At 43.4% G+C, this 17,409-nt stretch overlaps 1 long non-coding RNA gene across 1 annotated transcript in view; it reads left to right on the forward strand.

The window, feature by feature from the left end:
• Positions 1–17,409, forward strand: part of LOC133218829 (uncharacterized) — a 57,013-nt gene that overhangs the window by 31,590 nt on the left and 8,014 nt on the right. The window lies entirely within an intron of this gene.

Consider the following 17,409-nt stretch of genomic DNA (forward strand, 5'->3'; position numbering starts at 1 on the left):
TGTTCCCCCTTGTCTATAGTTTTGAAAGCCATTTTACTGTCACTTGTGATGTTATTTTCCTCGTTTAAGGTGGACTGTCAGGTTGTCATTTGGGTCATTACTTTTAAAGCACTAAGTCCTAGTTACATCTCTGTCACGTACACCACAATTTAGTCCAGCCTAAGACTTCTTTTGTATAGATCTTCTGTAGCTCTAGGCAAGTCAGGTAAAATCTGACTGCAGGTTGCGATGTTTCGAAAACTCACTTGTAAGACTTGTTTTGTCCCAAAGTGTTTATTTCCAGGAGAAAGATAAATGGTAGAGACACAGGATTTTGAAGCTATGCCACTAGCTCCTTGAGTGACCTTAGGGAGAGCACTGGAAGGTTTTTGCATTGGTTCCCCATCTGTAAAATGGAGACAAATCACACTGAACCAGACCACTAGGGGGTATTTTGAGGCTAAATTATTTAATGTTTCCAAGGCTCTCCAAGCCTGTAGCAGTGAGCTCAGACGAAAAGCCTGCATGTTACATAAACCCATTACACAGGCCTATGCAATTAGAAACGATAATAAACTTTCTCTATACATGTGCAGGAGACAGGTTTGAAATATTAATGATGTGAGGGGTTTTGTTGATGCTGTTTTTCACAATGCCAGATGTGCTGCCTCTGCCTCCGAACCAAAGCAGGGCAGTGGGAGTTCATCTGAAAAAGCAAAGCCACTCAAATATTTATTTACGTGTTACATCAGTACAGTGAGAACTTCAGCTCACCATGAGCAGAGCCGGCAACCTCCATCACCAGCTCTGTAGAGACAAAGCAGTCACTGTTAACCCGTACTTAGCTTATGGAGGTCCCAGACAGTGTTGCTCACATGTGAGCTTCTTTGATACCAGACTGAAAAAGCTGACTCCAAGAGTGAGTTTTCCTGAAGGCAAATGCCTCATCTTAGTGTAGCACTAAGTCTCTACAAGGCTCTTCTCTCTCCCAGGGCAAAATGCTGCAGCCAGGAGTTTGGCAGCATCTCTTCCTCCCCGGGATGCTGCTGTGTACTTAAAAATGGAAGGCTGTAGCCAGAACCTGAGATAGCTCAATTCAAGATTACCCTCACCATTGATTTCTGTTGTGTTCTCTTGTATCCTTTGATTTACTGTAGCCAAGCACATTTTTGTTCATGAACTTTACATGAGTGTGCTGTCATGCAAACCGGGGATGGACGATGCTGGTGGACACTGGGGAAAATGATGGCATAGGGACAGGAGTGGTGCAGTATGCACATGCAGTGAATCATTTGGCTGCAAACTGGGGAACTTGGTCATCAGCCAGAAATGGAGCTACACATTTCACGTTTAGCCACCTCATACAGGCACAGAACAATGAACTTGCTTCCCTGGCCATGTCCTCTCTGTTGATCAGCCATGAAAGGAGATAAATGCCCTCCAAGTGTGCTGAACATGTGCCCAGAAGGTCTAAAGACTGCAGGATCGCAGAGGCTGTACAGTGCTCAGTCCATAATGAATCCATTCTTAAGTGCTTACAGGCAATGAGGACACTGTCAGCAATAAAACTCAGGCTGAGGACTTGGTCCAAAGTCTGCTAAAGTCAATGGATGTTCATTCAAAGACTAGAGCAAGAGCCCTTTTTATGGCCATGCTGTAGAAGGTAAGCAGAAGTGGGAGGTGCACTATTTCCCTTGAGTAATGCCATTTGCAAGAGAATGAGGCAATCACAGACAGCCAAAGTATTACACATGTTGAGAAGCTGGTGAACTTGAGCAGACCACGTCTGCTATGGTTCAGTGGAGCTGGCTGCATAGAGGTCTAATCCTCTTCCAGTTTCAGTCGGTGGAAGTGCTCACAGTGATTTCAAAAGGACTACAGGTTCGGCTCAGAGTGACTATTGTTACAGAAGCACAGCTTTAACTTACCCTAAGTGAGGGTGAAGGGAGCAGAAAAGAAAGGGGTGGAGATAGGGGGCAGAAGGACAAGGCTTAAAGTCCTCTCCTGATTAAAGGACCTGTGATGGCTGCACTTGGATGAGCTTTTCCAAAGCACAGAAACAAAATCTCCACCCTGCCAACACAGCATGAACTATGCTCACCCTGTAAATAGGAAGGCAGAGCAAGCAAGCCCTAATTGTCTTGCAATGGCTCTCCCTGAAGCTGCAGCATTCTTTACCTGTAGCCAAGCAGCTACTGCAAAAGCCTCAGCTCTTTCCCTGTTTGCACACATCAGAGAAATGACTCCCTGTATGATCCTTGCAAGCAAAGCATCCTAATGATCAGTGCAGGAGAATGGCCAATGCACCCAGCACCACTATGTAAAGTCAGTTTTGATCCATGGGGCCATTCAAAGCAGCATTAGTGGTTAGTAAACCATATTCCGCAGTGCATGACATAAGCATTCTCCAGTCGAAGAAAGGACTTAGTTGTATCTCTGAAACAAATGCTTTCATGAAATCTCCAGGCTATCTGTAAACCAGATTCTGTGATGAAATTTCTGCCTTAATCCCAGCCTCTTGTGGGAATGCGAAAAGGGCATAGCTGTATGTGTTATACCTATGCATATCTTTCTTTGCTCCTGCATCCAAGGTTTTTATAGGCTGTGTCATACAGTCTGTACCTTTTAAGACAGCAAGGCTGTCAAAACCTATTCCGGGAGAGTTGTCAGCAGCACAGTTTTGGTCTAATAAAGCCATATCTTTCATCTGGCATTCTGCAGGGATCTGGAGCAACTCTTTTAAAGGCACTGAGAGAGGCTGCATTAGGTCTCAGCCAAACTTTGTAAAAGATGATCGGCAAATCACGATCACAATTAATTAGTGAAATGTTAATTTTAATGGTCAATGGACATATCAACAGGCTAATGGTAGGATATGCTGTGAAACCCAAAATATTTACAAGGTCCATAAGTGAGCATGGATCCTGTAATAAGATACTAGTCCTGTCTTCTAACAGAAGTTTCCAACGTAGCTGTTCTGGGATGAAGATCTGCACTGTAGCTGCAGCCTCCATGGGCTTTTTTTTTGTTTCTCTTGGGGAACCTGGGCTTTTCATCCCACCTTGTCACCATTGTGACAGGGTGAATGGACACCCTGGAGACAAGAAAGGGAACCCAAGCATCTGGCTCCGGTGGATCCTGAATCCACCTGGGTAGTGGAATTGTATGTGGGGGTTTCTCTGAGGATCTTATTTGGGCTGGGGTGGGCTTTGTAAGAAGGCAGCATGTGCAGAGTCTTATGAATTATGGAAGGAAAAGAGTAATAAGGCTGTGAGATTAGTTTAGGGCTGGCCTCTTTAGGAAACTTGCTCCTGCTTGTGGGGGCAGTGGGAAGAGAGAGCTCTTCAGGAAGGGGTGAGAAATAGGCTTAGCAGATATGTCTTTTCTCTCTAAAAATATCATGGTATTTATTCTAGAATAAATGGAATAAATAAAAAGAATTATTTATTTTTTTTTTCTGATGGTCAAATCATCATTCTGGTTTAGCAGACAGAAGTCACCAAGAATATATGTGGGCTTCTATCCCAGCTGTGGTGTTTTCCAGTGGGCACTGACAAAAAGAGCTAACAGAGAAGGCTTTAGGCTTGTGCTTCTCCAGGTTATATTTCCTTCCCTGTGGGTGTTTGGTGCAGCGCCGTGGTTGGGGAATGGGGTCTATCAGGAGTGCTATACAGTATGATCTTTCAACTGAAAGGTATAAATGAGAAAGTGAATGGCAAGAATCTCAAAAGTTATTTATGGCTAGAGTCTCAAGTTATTTATGATCAAGGCTGTGATTCCAGTCTCTGTATTCTGGCATTGCTCCTCGTGGACATGTGATGGAGAAAAAAGGCAAGAGGATTTGGAGCTTTGTGGGTGATCCCTCCCATATCTTTTCTTACCCTGGTGTGCCTTCTTTCCAGATACAAGACTTCAGTGACTTCCAGCCACTTCTATATCAAGTGTGGAATGTACCCAGGCTACGAAAGGCTCTACTATCCCATTACCAATCCCCTAAACTATCATTAAAAATAATAACAATAATAGAGCTCAATATCTTCAGGCTATGCATAGGAATTAGCTGTGAATTAGCATCATATCAAGATGGAGCTGTAGTATCTGAGGTTTAATGCTTTAGCTATGCTTTCGGTCTGCTTAGATCTTGTCTGAGGATCTGGTTCTACCATCAAACATTGCAAACACAGAGGAAACTAATAAAAAAGAGAATCAAACCCCCAAAAGACCTCTTTGGGGTATCATAGAAGGGATATGAGGATAGGTGATGGTTTTAATTCATTTAGAATTATTATTTGTAGGTAGGATAGGCAAAATAAAAGAGGAACAAAGACTCCCCTTTGACATCATCTTGTATGGCAAGGACAGCTCTCTTACAGAGCAGGGTTACTGCTTCCAACCTGCTGCTTGGTGATGGTCCTTCTTGTTCCCAAGAAGGCAGTCCCAGAGCACACCAACAGTTCAGCATCATCAGGCACCAACGCTCTGGGCTGTGAACTTTGTGGTTCACTAGTGTAACTGTCACCTCCTAGTCAGTATGAAATGGTCTTTTTGCTTCTGTGTTCTAGCAAGCATCTGCAGAATCAAAGAACATGTAAGAGGTCACCTCTTACCAGCTTTCTGGCTGCTGTAGCTATACCAGGCTTCAACTGGCTTCAAAGGGTTTATAATCAAGGTTCTGATTTTTACAATTAGCATGATTTTATAAGGAGTGGCTGCCTGGTTCCCGTAAGTCAGGCACATTGTCAAAGGTTGGCTCTGGACTCTGGTAAGGTTTGTACTTGATGACAAGTCTGTCTATACAAGTTATTATTCTCCTTGCCGCTGTTCCCAGAGCATCTTGTCTGTATTCAGAGTCAATGTGAAATCTCACCTCAGAACATGATAGCGCTTTGTGGACTTGAAATCAGCTTTAGACAACTCTGAGTCTTGTAAATGGCCCTTGTGATCAATGAACTGAACAGAAAAAGCTCTAATCATCAGAAAAATATCTCTGAGGCTTGGGCTTCTAAAAATAGAGAAGGCATAGAACCTCAGCTATTTCACTGTGCATTTTGACACATTCACGGAAGGAATTGTGACAGCACAGGTGTAAACCCGGAGTTAAAACTGGTGATGTGAAGTCTGCAGTGTCACATATGCTAATTTCTGGAAGGGGTCTGAAGGGAGACTTTCCTGAACTGTACTTACTGCATTTAGTATGTGATTCTCCTGAAAAAGAAAAGGTTGGGGTTTTTCTTCTTCTCCTTTGCTTTTGAGTTCCTTTCAGGTTTCATGGCTTATTTGGAGCACATGAATGCTCTTGGGAAAAAAAAAACCACCAACCCTTTGGTTCCTACAGCCTTGCTTCAGAGCTGGAGCAATAATTAGAGGTTCAAAGAAAGATTTAATCCAACTCAAAGACAGGGCCTAGAATGGGCTTTTTTTTTTTTCACCTTTTTTCTCTTTTGGCATGTTGTGAGAGAGAGATTTTTAGGATGATGTTGTTGGGAGGTACCTTGGGGAGAACTTAGCCTGAAAAACCTCAGTGGTGCAGATCTGTGAACTATGCTGCAAGAAGTGACTGTGAAATACAAACCTCAGTAGACTTGCTACACAGGGGTCACAAATCTACTGCAAGGCACTGAAAATGTTTGTTGGAGACCTGTACACTTTATGTGCCAAGCTGTCACAATGGTCCAAGTTGCTGGCATCCTTGTTTCCATGCTTTCTTTAGATGTTTTTGTGAGGAATGTGAATTATACTTCAGGGCTATTAGTGCATAGGGTAGCATACTAAGAATATAGTAACATAATATATATTATATAGTATACTAATGCATAATATAGTATACTAAGAAAATACTGATTCTTGTGAATGTTTCTAAGTTTGGTATCTGGTGCCTGGTTGTCTTTGCAAGGCTTTGAAGGACTTGGACTCTTTATGCAGTGTATGAGCCTGTGCTATGCACTGTCATGAACAGACACCTGGTGTTGTAAGGGCGTAGTGAAGATTTGGTCTTGGGACAGCCATCTATGCTTGAGAGCATTCTATTTCATCTGGGAAGAAAATTTGATAAGCATACTTCCTCACTGGAGGTGGCCAAGAGCTGTGCAGGCTGGTGTGATGGTAACTAAAATAGCTAAAGAGTTAATGCTTTGCTAGTGAACATTGATACTCCTTACATTCATTTGCATGGGTGGGAGCAAGTCTGGACTATTCCTAGGGAGTTACTCAAGCTTTAGACTTCTTGCTCTTATCTGTTCTACCAGACTTTCTCTCATGACCCCATCTTTCCCTACTCATTCGAATTCCCTGCCAAAAGCAGTGTGTGTAAGAGAATGCTGTCTACTGCTTCTTGTGCTCTTCCTCCTTGATGAAATAATGGTTTGCCTTCAGGCTGGAGACTAGCAGTAAGCTGACACAGGAATGGTATCAGGCTTTTTGTTCCTTGTGCTCTCTTGTTGTCCATACTCATGATGCCCCATTGGTGACAGCAACAGTGGGAACACTAAAATAGGCAAGAATCCTCAAGCTGGGGAGTGTGCTTTGAAGTGGCGGGTGGCCTTGGCTGAATTGTCTGTGGTTAAGCTCCTAATGTTGCCATGGATGCAACAGTGGAAGCAATAAGGAAAGGAGAGAATGGATCTGTGATCTAAAGTAGCTTAATATTTTAGGCACAATCCAGCAGCAGCAGCAGAGGGGAGTTGATCCCATTTATCTGAGCTGGGAATGGAGCTGCTTAGTTCTTCTGCCTGTCCTTGATAGCAGAGGACAGTTGGTGTACTTGCTAGATGTGTAGGATCATATCTGCCTCCTCTGCCTAAGGGCATGCAGAATGGCAATATCCTTGACAAGACACAAGGTGTCATATCATTAGCCTGTAATCTGCAGTGACTTACTGTGTGCCTTCTGTGCTGTACTCCCCGAGTGGTTTAGGCAAAGTGAGAGTGCTCTCAGGGCAGCCAGTTCTGTCATCACTGTCTCCTGTTGAACTTAAATCAGCACAAATTCACTCTGTGTTGCAAATAGGGCAAATGGAGCAGGTTGGCCACTGCCTCCCTCCTTATTACTACATGCAATTGTAAATCACTGAGCTCTCCCATCTTGGAGGGTCAAAGGTGTACTAGATGCAAAGGCTGTTGGTGGTCTTTTCCCCGATTCACTCTGACCTGCCAGCATGTCCTGTGGAGAGGGCAAGTCCAATCTCTCATGCCATGTCCCTCGTCTCATGTCAGAAAAGCCCTGCATAGCTCAGCGACTCCTCCCCACATACTGCTCTTCCACCCACAGCTCCCTGTGCCATGGCTCAGGACATGCAAAGACACATGAAAGGGTTTCTGCAGCTCATAGTCCACACCACAGGGAAACAGCAGCTCTTCAGAAGGTACCCAGAGAGGAATAGTGCCTCTGAGTTTCCATAGCAAAAAGAAGAAATCCATGCGGCCATATCCTCAGCTCTTTTCCATCTCCTCTGCAGTGTAAGCTCATGGGCCTGACCCATAATACCCCAGGACGGGTCAATGCCAAAGCTGCATCTCACTGAGAACTGGCCATTAAGAAGGGCTTTGCTGAAGTCTTCTAACCACAATGAGAGGCTCCTTTAGTCCCGCTGGCCCTGCTTTTCTCTCAAGTCCAGTGACTGAGGAGAGAGATTTTATGGCTGACACAGAAATTGGGTTACTTCCCAGTGACACGGTGAGGGGCTATTGACTGATGTTCTAGTCTTTAGCCTTCTGTACTCTGCACACACATGGGAAAATGAGGATATACCCATTTCCATGGAGGAATGTGATCTCTAGCAAGACACTAAACAGCTTTTCCAGTTCTTGCTAGTGCTCACTGCTGTATGGAAAGAACAGCAAACAGTAGGAGCAAAGATGCTGGATTTCCACGTGCCTTCACTAAATGAATGGTTTCAGAACAAGTTGTTCCTGAGTTGCTGCATCAAAGGCTTCAAACTATCTGAAGCACAAACACGCCCACTTTAGGCAAATGAGCTTTTTGTTCACTCAAAACCAGGCACTTTAAGTATCAGCTCTTCCACATCCTACAGTCCCTGAAGCTATGGATGTGAAGAATAATCCTGCAATGAATGCTAAAAAGGCCTCAGACAAATGCTGAATCTCTCTTTTGAGCAATGTCTTAGCACAGGTGGGATGGCTCGGTTTGTTGCAACCTCAGATATTCAGATCAGGAATTTGGGGATAGAAAAAACGAGAGGTGTCCAGGTTTGTTGGAGTGGGGACTGGCTCCAAACCCTTTCTACACTGAGCAGCTTTCTAGACCTGCTTGTACTGGAGAGGCTTGATCATTCTCTAACTCTTGATGCTAGCCTAGGAGCAGCTCACACAAATGATGCCATGCTTAAACGTAAGATCATAGCTTTTGAGAAAAGCCATAGGGTTTGTGATAAACGAGATCCATTAGTCCGGAGTACTGGGAGGAAATTTATCTGGGCTTCTGAGATAAGAATCGGATGTTACAGAGGAGGCTTTGCACACAACGTGGATGGCTGAAACTGTCCCTTTGAGATCTCCCTGGACTTGCAATCTTTCTTGCTGGGCCAGTGAGAGTCATGTACTAAGCAGAGACCTATTCACATAATCTTGTGGCTGCAGAGAGCTAACTGCTTTGCAATCTCTTGTTTCCATCTCCCTTCAAACTTAATCTGAAAACACCTGCACAGATAACCCTCTCTTCCTCCCTGCTCTCCTTTGCTTGATGTATGAAGGTCTCAATTCTTTGTGTGAGGTTTTGATGGCACTCTCTTGCTGCTTTCTGTCACTCGCTGAGCACAGGTTGTAGTACATCACTAGGCCACCTACAGGAGACCCATCATTCAGTGTAGTACAAAACTAAAGTGTGCTGCAGCATGTTTTGTTTACAGGTATTGTGAATGAGTCATGCCAGGTCAGGTACAGAGAACAGGGAAAGAAAGGAAAACCCTGTTATTGCAGGGTGAAGTAACCATGGTCGCCTACACCAGGAGTTTGCAGACAGTTCTTGGAGAAAAAAGTCCAATGATAGGTGACCAGTGGGCTTGGACATTTCACCATGCTCCTGTGATACTGCTTGGCAGAGAGGAAGCAACCACCCTGCTAAACTTGGGCTCTAGAGTCAGTCCCCATCCCTTGGGAGCTGCCAGCTGTGGGGCAAGCAAGCCAGCCCCTCTGCACACCCACGCAGCCTTGCTTCTGGCACTCTATCTTCTTCTTTTCAGCACTACTGACAAGTGTGGAAACAAAATCCCATCCCCTGATAAGGGACCAATTCAGCTGCAGATTCCTTTGTGCCTCCGCCAGCAGCGAGCACCAAATGCAGAGCTTGAAAGAGTTGCAGCGTCCAAGCCTCTGCTTCCATTTCCTCTGAACTCACCCAGTGATTCTTCTTTTAGGATGAAATTGCTCACACTTAGTCTAAGCCCAAAGGATTTGTTTAGGATTTGTTGGATTTTTTCAACAGAATTGATCTGGCTATTGCTGACTTATGCCAAGAGGAAAAATACATTTTTTTTTTAAAGGAGGCTGAATATTTTTAAAAGGATTATTTTAAAAATCAACTTTGCCACAGGTTTACAAAATTAGATCTTGCTTTCATATATGTTTGCATCTATTAGTAGCCATGTTTTTCAGAAGTGTTGACTGCCCTTAACTAGTGAACTTAAAACGAACCGCAAGTACCAGCATGTAAGGAAAGCTGATTTTTGCTTCACAAACATTGGGGGAGTGAGGAACTGCAAATAGGAATCTAGCCATACAGCTGCTAGCTGTATCTCGGAAGCGTTTTCCACTAGCCATAATTTCATCAGCATCATTTCCAGCTTAGCTTCATCCACCAGCCCACACGTGTGTATGACCTACTCATACTCAGCTGGGCTTCTTGCCTGAGCATGCATCCTCTGCCCCTTCCTGCCCTTACACACCATTGCCTACATGGGTACTTCTTTCCAGACACAGCCTGCTCCAGTGTTCTGGAGGTCAGCAAAGAAGCCAGCACACATAGAGGATCTGTGTTACTGATTTCCACACCAAGCTGTTCACTCACAACAGAGCTAAGAGTGCCTGGACAAGCCAAAAATGTTATTAGTGAAAGGTTAAAATAAGAATCTTTTTCCACTGGGAAATACTAACTTGGGAAAAACTTTGTCCAAGGGATTGGTCTGAGATGTTTAAAGTTTTTAAGGAAAATGTATTTTCAAAAGACCATTAGAAATTTTGTTTTGGTCAAAATGAAAAGGTATGTGAACTCCAGCAAAGTGCTGATTTTTCACAGAGGTTTTAAAAGTGATTAAAATTAAGAGCATTCAATGAAACTTCCTTTGGATTTTTAAATTCTTCAATTTAATTTGAGAATTAAATTCCTATTCATTGTGTGCTGAGGAAAAAAATTAATCAGTATGGCATTTATCTTGCATGCTCAGAAGACAAATGGAGCATGCTCTGCCTGAAGAAGCTTTTGCTTCCTCTCATTCACCAAGAACTTTTCAAGTAGTTCGATTGTAGTGAAACAGTATGGAGAGAAAACAGATTTGGTTTTCTTTTGTTACTGAGGCTGCAATGTGAAGAACCTGTTACTAAAATTCAGAGAAGGTGCTTGCAGCTGAGCATAGCCCAGAGAAAACCAGACTTTACTGATCCTCATGAAATGTGGGAACATGGTGGCTACAAGAAAGATTTTGTACCCAGCTCTGATTTAATGTTTCAGCTATGATGAAGTTTAGGAGTTATAGGTAAAGATGACACTGCTGAAGAGATCATTGGGAGTAATGAAGTACCCAGGAAATACATCTCTGGTTGACACCAGCAGCGACACCTTTGTTTGAAGGTGCGCATTTGTAAGGTTGCAACCTCAGTAAATACATGTCTTCCACAAATAAAGCAGTGTATGTGACTAAGGTGTCTGTGCTGCTTTCTGCCTCTGCTTTGCTTCATGATCTTGGACAAGCTCTTTCATTTCTTTCCTTTTGGATATCTTTGTTAGGTGGCGTGGACTTCTCATTTGTGTGTTTATTCAGCATCTATCACAGTGGGAGGCCCTGGATGTGACTGTAATACAAAACACACTCACACATCCGTGTTTCCATGGTAGGCTAAAAAATCTCTTCCTTCAGTACCAAATAACGGCAAGGGTAAAAAATGCTTACTCTACATCCATAAATGAAAAACCTTCTTGAGCACTTCCTGTAAAAGCCTTCCTGTGAAGAGGCACTGACTTCCATTGTACTCTGTGAATTGGCAGTCAGTTGTGGTCTGAACTTCTATCTCCTGGATGCTAATTTTGTGAACACTGTCATTTTCTGTGGGAGGAAAGATGGTAAATCTTCTGCATACTTCTCCAAAACAATAAGGACATGCATGTCAGTTGCTGTGTCCAAGGATGAACATTTGCACTGAATTTTACACATTCCAGATCACATAAATCCAGTTTCCATATTCCAAAATTCAAAGGAGCTGCTCCACAGTGGAAGACCAATCCTTTGTGCTATATAAATGAGTCAATGTTTGCTAAGAAAAAGGGAGGGTAGCGTCCTCCTTGTGAATACAAAATGGCTTTTCCATTAACTGCATTTAGAGCAATGCTAATACATACTACATGTCCAAACCTTCTGTGATCAGCTGGAATAACACAGGTACAGCTCATGTCATGCCTCTAAGTCTGGTTCCTGGTGTTCTTGGGAGTGACTCCAGACCATGGTGTGGATCTGCTTCCACTCCACACATAGAGAAGGCTTCCAAAAGGGCTGCCCTTCGGTGCTGGACTCCACACACATACGTGCTGGATTTCGCACAGCACCTTCCTCTGGATTAAGTTGCTCTCTGTAAAAAGTATCTTGCATATTTTCTCATCAAATTCCTTTTTTTTGATTCCCAAATAGAAAGCAAGAGTTCCCAAGAGAGTCCTTAGGCATGAATATCAATGTGACAGGTACAAGAGCTTTGCAAGGCCAGCAAGAAAGCTGTTAAGTCTCACCTTTCCTTGGCTTGGTTAAGAGCTATTTATTTCTCTGCTGTGATGCTTGTTTGGGGCACACAGTGCTTTTTAAGCACTGCCATCAAGTTTGCTTAGTTTGAAGCACCTGAGTCTTGAGGGAAACATCAGTCTTCCAGGCCTTCTACTGTCTCTCTTTTGAACACAGGTTGGCAAACGGGTTTTTTTCATGACATCCTTCAGTAGTGTTGGAATGAAAATACTGCAGCAGCCTTTAGCATAAACCTCAGCTCATCTTCTTTTCAGCAACTTGAAACTCTCTCCTCATGCACTATCACATGTATATTACTGCTTGATCTTGATGCTGTTGCCTACAAGCTGGATGTCTTTTTAAACCCAACACAAATGTCACAGGCACCTGAATCAACAATGGGGCTTCCCTTGTAGCCAACACTGACTCTTAGCAGGACTTGACTACCACCACTCCACAATCACAGAGTACACCTTCTTTCCAAAGTTACAGTTGCCTCCATTCCCCAATTCCACACCTGATGACTTCACACATGCTGATTCTGACGCATGCATTTTTCCAGACCTTCAGATATGGGATGGCAGTTCTTAAAGCTCTGTGCATCCATAAAGGCAGTGGTGCTCCCTCTGGACAGAGGAAGAACTTTTGTCACTCTCCATGCTTCCTCTTCCTAAATGTCCCAGCTTGAGCATGCCTCTGAACTTCCTAGGGAGCATGGGATGACCCTTCTTGCAAGCTCTGCTTCCTCTTAGGATAACCCGTGACTGTAGGTGTCCCTACAGCATCTCCCTGCAGTGTTCCTGAGAAGGGAACCACGTGCTACTTTGACACTTATATTCTAGCTTACAGTTGCAGGAAAGGGCTGAAAGATCCATCTCCTTCTTGAAGCTGGATGGATGAACTGAAGCAGCAGACAGAGCCTAGAGGGAGAAAGGAAAGAACCGGTATGAATATTAATACATATAAAATATATACTATGTGATGCATCTTTCCTCTCACACATCCAATGATCATCTATCCTCTCTCACTTCCCTCCCCTCCCCTCTGCCTCACTCTGTCTATGGAGTAAATGTTGGATTTACATTTCCAGTCTATTTAAATCTCTCATTTTTGCTGCAGTGTAGCAGGGGAAAAGCCTTAACTCTCTGTTTACTGTGCTGCATCTGTCAAACAGTGGAAGAGAGCAGAGCTTTTCTTCAAAGCCCTCTAACTGTTTCTGCAAACTTTTGGTCTTTATTCCCTGCAATTCTGGCTGGGCAGAGGCCACTGAATCGGTCTGCAATTGTACTGTGCTTTTATAAATCCAAGACCTTTTTTCCACCCCTTTAGGTCTTTAAAATCATGTTTGAAATACCGCATAGCTATGAGCTACCAGTTCTTGGAAGCTTTGCAACAGAAGTCCATCTGCATCTATTGGCCTTCTGCAGTGTTGGAGAGACTTGATATACTCAAGCATGCATTTAAAGTAAGGAGATTCAGTAGCTAGGCTTGCCAGCTATTTGTCTGGGAGGCCCCAAGTTAAAACAATGTGAATGTATTTTGCCTTGAGCCTTCTTCCATGAGCTGTCAGGGTTAGCGTGCATGAACTGTAGACCTGTGCTTGCTCTGTAACTTCTTGTGCACTTGTAAATTGTGAACAAATGCACAAAGCCTTTGAATTCTTCCTGAGTAGAAATATTTGGTCAAAAATGCTGGTATGTCTGAATAGAGTGATGCATCATAAATCTGACAGTTATCTTGTTCTAGATGTGCAGGAGACCTCTTTGTCTTGTGGTCAGATATTTGTGAGTTCTTAGGAATAGCTGAAGGAATCAGGTGCAAGGAAGAAAGCTGGGGATAAAATAAGCTACAGTAACCAGGTTACCTGGGATTCAGGGTCCCTTTTAGATTTGACTAAGGAAAATACTAATCTAGTGAGAAGTTTGACATTGACTTCCATACTTCTTCTTCCTTTTACAAGCTTCCTTACAAACAAAAGCATGCAGAAATGCATGGATGCTCTTAGCCCACACTGCAAGATCTTACTTGGTATCTGGGGGAACGTTCTACCAAGAAAACAACAAGAAATATGACATCTCAAATTATCAAGCATGCGATAGCAACTGTTGAATAGAGCATACGTCATATAACACTGAAAAGCACGTCATGGGCCTGAAGGATTCAGTCAGCCACCATTGAACATTGACCCAACAGTCAGTGGTGGTACTTCAGGCATAAGTAATCTTTCCCATATGGACCTGAATGTAGAAAGTGGAGTTGGAGTATAAGGGCTGCTGTCTGATCACACGAGAGGTAGGGTCTTTGGGCTAAAAGGAAATAGAAGGAGATCTTCAATTTGTCTCACACCTCCATATTTTTCTCCATATTCCCGTCCTGCCAGAGTTTGCAGTGAACACTTTCAGCAGGTGCTGTGAGTTTAAGATATGATTTTGGCTTGCTGGCTTGCATCTTACTGTGACTCTTGTGGCTGCACCCAGCCTTTGTGTGCCGCACTGCTATAATCGCTTTGATAGACATGCGATAGCAGGTAGGTTGCAGATAAAGTTGCAAGGCAACCCAGTGTATAACTGAAAAACAAAATAGATCACTGCCCAATATGTGTGCTGAGTGTGGAATGGACTTTCTGTGCACTGCTGTAGGATAAGGTTATTAGAGGCCTTGGTAAAATACACATGCAAAGTGAATTGTGGTGAGGAGGGAAGAAAAAGAGGGTGAATTAAGGTTCCCCAAACAGGCTTAAGTCTAAGTGTTTGCTAACAAACAAGCAACATTAATAATATTCTTTTATGGTCGGTTTATATATGAGCAAGAGGGAAGATGAATCACACTGCAGAAAGTCAAGCACTCACGATGCTGAGAATTGGCTTGGCTGGTTAGGGAAATAAAAGGCCCTTCAATCAGGGAGCAGAAAGCTAATTGTCTCATTAGCTTATCTGCCTGGGTTGTATTCCCCTGAGAAGAGGGTGGGAGATGGAAAGGAGACAAATGAAATAAATGAAGCAGTCCTCTGGGAGAAGGATTTTCCCTGAGAAAAGCAAGGGGCTAGTGGCTGTACAACAGCGTGCTTTGCTGTACTGGCTCCAGTGCTTGGCTGCTGAATGATGAACCTTGGAATGTGGTGGGAAATATGCTGGAGCAAAAGGTCTATGGAGGGGTAAAGGAGCATGAAGGGGGACATCTCTGCTCTCTCTTTCTTCACATGGTTTTAGCATCTTAACATCATGGTACTATGGTTTTCATACTGAGAAGTATTTAGCAGACTTGAGAGACCAAGCTAACAGCAATACCTCTGGAACTATCCCAGAACCTCTTGGCAAAGCCACTGGGGATCAACTTGCATTGCTATATAGCATCCTGGGAGCAATATTACCAGTCTGGTATTTCTATACTTATATACATAGCTCTAGGATTTACCATTCATATTGTGCTTGATCCTGCAAGGTGTTCTAACACCACTTTAATGCAAGGAAGCAGTGTAACACAAGGGGCTTTTCCATCAACTTTAGACTAAGATCTTTGCAACAGCAAGTTTATATTCAGCCAGACATATCCTCTGTATGCTTTTTTTTCAGCTCTACAAATCTACTTGCAGGCTTCAAATGACTTCTTACCTTTTTCTTTTTTTCTTTTTTTCTTTTTTATCATTTTGGAAAGGGAGTATTTCTAGAGTTGCTTCTGAGCCTCCGGAGGTGTTGAATGCTGAATCACAAGATCTATCCTGCCACCAGATCTAGCAGCAGTGTCTTTTGGAATAGCTGCTCCTGTGAAACTTCCTTGCAGATGCTCTGTTAAACTGGAAGGAAGTGAATTTCAAGGGCTGTGCTGCTCAGCTGGCAAGCCCCAGGGCTTTGGGCAGAGGAGCTATCAGGAGATGTGTTTTAATCTAGACCTTCGCCTGACTTTGGTGATTTGCTGAACACCAGCCTGCTGAAGTTAAGCTTGCTCCTGAGATAATATGGCATTAGTCCCTGTGGGTATCGTCTCACAAGCTTATAGGGAAATACAGAAATAAAAGGAACTTTTGTAGATACCATTTAACATGAATGGCTGTGAGTCAGGTTTCCTATGAGTCAATAGATGCTGACTGCTGAGATAATTCTCCGACCTACATGCTCGCTGTGGAACGTGGAACTGCATCCAAGCTGAGTGTTTCCAGGCAGCTTCCTGGTTATTATCCACCACCATCATTAAATAACCCAAGATCATCCTGAAATGAATGAGGGTGTTGTTCGCTAAACCCTGGGCTCAGTGACATCTTGCACGGTCTCATTGCTGAAATAACACCTGGAGGAGGATTGGCTTCAAAAAATCATCTGATTGCAGAAAGAAAAAGCATTTAAACTCCAACATGTTATTTTTGGCTTGAAATACCTTCCTGGGTTGGTTAAAAAAAAGCTGAGAAACCAACCCATTTCCCTTGATAAAACATGGTGAACTGCTTGTTTGATGTTCTGATTTGGGGTGGGAAGGGTAAGGTGGGGATCCATTCGAATCTAAGGTTGCTCACAGCAAGAAGTCATTTGCTGTCTAATTCCACTCATTTTATCATGTCTGGAAAAGGCTTCCAGCCTTTTAACAGCTGATTTCAAAAAAATCTATCCAGAAGATGATTCTAACTGCTATTGGCCACCATGGAAAAATGTGACCATGGTCTCAAAGGAAAAGTGCTTCGAGACAAGGGCTTCTTTGGGGATTTCCTCAGAGATGTCATCCTCAGTGATTTTGCTTACTGGGATCTGGTGTTTATGGAAGTTAGGTTTTGAAAACCATGTTGGCCCATCGTATGGATATCTATTGACTGGAAGGGTAACCACAAGGTAAGCAATAACCGTATTGTCCTCTCTTCCCATGCTGACAGCTTCTTAGAGGAATACATACCTGTTTCCATGGCATCTGCCATTTTCTCCCTACCAATGTCTGTGTCTGTCTATCTAAATCCCTTTACCTTCTTCAAAGAGGAAAATGTCATGATAACAGGGTGTGTGTGGGGTAATACAGGCTTTTGGAGCCTGCAACCATATTGGGCTGTCATCCAGCCCACCACTGATCTCAGAGGGAATGAATTCACCATCTGTAAAGAGTCCATGTCTCACTGCAGCCATCTGTTATGCTCCTCAGCCCACTTGCACTCTGAACAATGGCAGTGCCTTCCAGAAATACTGTAGGAGAGCATCCCTCCCTCCTTTGGGTGACACTCAGTGCACAGCACTCCTCTGAACACAAGTATCTGTGGTTCTGCCAGAGAGACAGCTTTTTGAGGCAGAACTATTTGTGCTCCTAATCTGAGCATCGTAAAGAGCATAGAGACTTGGGAAAATAGCTGCTTTGAGGCCCCTGAGACTCTGGGTCTCCTGACTTTCTCATTGTCTCAGCTTAGCATAGATAGATGGTTCTCCTCAAACGCCCTTTTCAATGAGCAGGACAAAACAACGTAAATGCCTCCAGCATCAGCAAAGGTCCTACACTCCTTTATGTGAAGGCACTGCAGAAGAAAT

Source organism: Neopsephotus bourkii, unplaced genomic scaffold (assembly GCF_033783945.1).
Source record: "Neopsephotus bourkii isolate Nb327-2 ecotype Australia unplaced genomic scaffold, CSIRO-AGI_Nbou_v1 NB_1287, whole genome shotgun sequence".
Classification (NCBI taxonomy): Eukaryota; Metazoa; Chordata; class Aves; order Psittaciformes; family Psittacidae; genus Neopsephotus; species Neopsephotus bourkii.